This window comes from Megascapheus bottae, chromosome 9 (genome assembly GCF_031878675.1).
Source record: "Megascapheus bottae isolate mThoBot1 chromosome 9, mThoBot2.hap1, whole genome shotgun sequence".
Taxonomy (NCBI): Eukaryota; Metazoa; Chordata; class Mammalia; order Rodentia; family Geomyidae; genus Megascapheus; species Megascapheus bottae.
The window spans coordinates 62,095,812-62,098,848 of NC_143517.1; positions in this window are offsets into that span (position 1 = coordinate 62,095,812).

Below are 3,037 nucleotides of genomic sequence, written 5' to 3' on the forward strand. Positions count from 1 at the left end.
CTGGTGAGTTAAGGGGCCAAGAACTGAAAAGATCAGGGAGGGTTATGATCACCATTTCATGTTTCAGAGTTACAAAACAGTCTCAACTTAGAAAGAGGCTGATGTGCTCACTTTGCCTATCCTAAGCCCCTTTCTTACCCCCTGAAGCTGAAGCCTTCCCCTTCTGCTCTGAGATTCCCAGCAAGACCTCTGCTGGGGTGGGGAAGCTGCACCTAAGCAGGTGGGTGTGGCTCCAGCCAGGGTGCAGTCCAGTGCTGCCAGGGAGACTGTCTCAGAGAAAGGGCAGCACGAAGCGGAGTGTGTCCCTGTGGATGACTCTCAGGGCGGGGCTCAGCGTGCACTGGCTTCCTAATTGCTACAGAAACAATGCAAGGCCAAGCCATCAAAACCAAAACAAGAGGCTAGAACAGAAATAGACTTGGGTGGCATCCAGTTCTGTGGCACCAGATCTATGCAAATAGCACTACCTTCTTCCTGGCTTCCTGAAGCCTGAAGTGGCAGAGCTGGCTGATTCTGTAGCCATCTGTCCCCATGGAGGCCCTTTACCAACCTCTGGATCTTTGTCCCCTAGGCCAGACCAAGAGCAGGAAGTAGCAGGAACCAGTATGCTATCCTGTCTTCAGGACCAGGGTCGCTACCCCTGTCCTTGGATTTCTACTACTGCTAGAATCTGACTCACAGTTTTCTTTTAACTTAATAAAACTTCGTATGTGACTCTATCACACGATGGACCAGGATACTTTGGTATAACTTGGTTCTTTTGTAATTTTATGTGTCTCAAGCACTTTTCAGAGGGACCCAAATGGGTTAACCATAGAACAAAGAGTCCTTGTCCTCTGAGGGGATGGGGCAGCCAGCCCACTCCGAGGCCATCTTTCTCTGCACACTTCCTGTCCACACAGCGTACCAGGCCACAGCCAGTGACCACTGCTTTGCTGCTCTGGACTTAATCATGACCTCAGTGTTATTCTGGGGCTGCTTTCAGGGCAGCAGGGCCATGAACTGGGTCACACACCATCATGCAGACCTCACAAGTGCTTCCAGCTGACCACACAAAACTCCCAAAACAAGTGAGGAATCCCAGATACAAGTAACAGCAGGATGGCTGTGGTAGGAGGTTGAGCGCCAGCTACATTTTGTAACTTGCTTCCAAAGAGCAAGCATGGAACAAACACAGAAAAGAACCTTGCCAGTAGATAAGATGATGTTATCAGAGAGAACCCATGTCGATAATGTGAATTCTGGAGGGGCTCCCACCTTCCCCCCCCAACCCCGCCCCTTGCAACTGAGCCATGAAAGACACTGTGGGAACTTCATTTGCAGGACTCCATCCAATGCCTGAGCTGTGTTTCTCAATCTAGTCAAAAAATGGAGCCCCTCCACAGCTATCTGGGTCTTGCTCTGCCCACAGCAAGACAGAAAAGTTGAGAAATAATACGTTGCCCCTGACCAGTGTCCAGGCACACAGGCCTAACCTGTGCTATCATTGTTGTATGACTTGGGAGAGGGAATGTCAGGCCTCAAGATTTGTAAGTTAAGGCTTTGGAGAAATGGATGGAATCATGAGGACTCTGACCTGATCAATGGATTAATCCACTGATGATTTCCTACACAAATGGACTTGTGGGAGGTGGTGGAAGCTGTGGCCTGATTGGAGGAAATGGCATGTGGAGGCCTGGGTTTAAGGAGTCTATGGTGTCTCAGTCTTCTTCCTCTTTCTGCTCACTCACAGCCATAACTTGAACACCTTCCTCTGCTTTATCCTCCTGCCATTGTGTCCTGCCCTACTCGAAGCCCACTGTAATGAAGCCTGCTGACCAAGGACTACAACCTCTGACACTGTGAGACAGAGTACACCTTTCCTCAGGTAAATTGTATTCCTCCTGACATTTTGTTATAGTAGTAGAAATTAACATACATAGAGGATGCAACTGCTCTCTATGTTGTAAGCGGATCTCAAACAATTTAGTCATCAAGATGTTAGTATAAGAAAAAGGATGCAGGTCAGGTCCTGGTGAATCACCGCTGAATACGAGCTTCTCAGGAGGCTGAGATCTGAGGACCCCAGTTCAAAGCCAGCTCAGACAGCACCATTTGTGAGATTCCTGGCTCCAAATAACTACCGAAAAATAAAGCCAGAAGTGGAGCTGTGGCTCAAGTAGTAGAGCACTAGCTTTGAGCTAAAGAAACTTAGAGACCTCAACCAGGTCCAGGACTGCTAAAGAAAACTTTAAAAGGGATACAAATAATGAGTCATGTTTATGCAAATAATCTTTTAGAGATATCATTTGCATTCATTTTATCTGTTTTATTTAGTGTAGCTACTAGACTATTTAGTTGCCTTAGTTTCCTATTATTAATTCTGTTACCTCAGTTTAGTAACTGAAATGTAGCTATCTGATTGTAGTTACTAAAATTCATTTAGTGGTGAGCTCTGAAGCAGAGGATCCCAAATGAGGAGCCACACAGCTCAGAGACTGAACTGTCCCCTCTCACTCCTCATCCCTTGGCTGTCACACAACCCCTCCAGGGAAAAGACACAAGCAGCTGCAAAGTTACAAATTTATTGGTCTGGAAATAAATACAAATATCTCATTAAGAAACTCCTCCAGAATGACTTATACAATACTTTCCGGCCTGCATTCATCCACTCTTGCTTGGATCCCCGATCTTTCTATATACATACGTCAGGGGAAGCCCACAAGATGGTAGTTGGCAGGTAAACTGAGTCACTGCCTCTCAAAAGCCACCTTGAAGGCATGACTAGCCCCTCCCAGGGACCCTAGAGTCCTGGAAATCAGCCAAGCCCTGGTCCAGAGGCTGATGTACCACATTCCATCCCCTCCAACCCAACGTCCTACAGGAAAATCTGTGGTTAGCCAAGAGGAAAACCAATGGCAGTCAAGCCAAGATCTGACCTTGAGCAGTCATCACGGACTGAGCAGTGTCAGAGGTGTCACCCTGTTCAGCAAAAGAAGGTTACGGAGTGGGAAGGAGGAGGCAGGAGAGGGCAGGAAGTTCCCATGCAGTACACCCC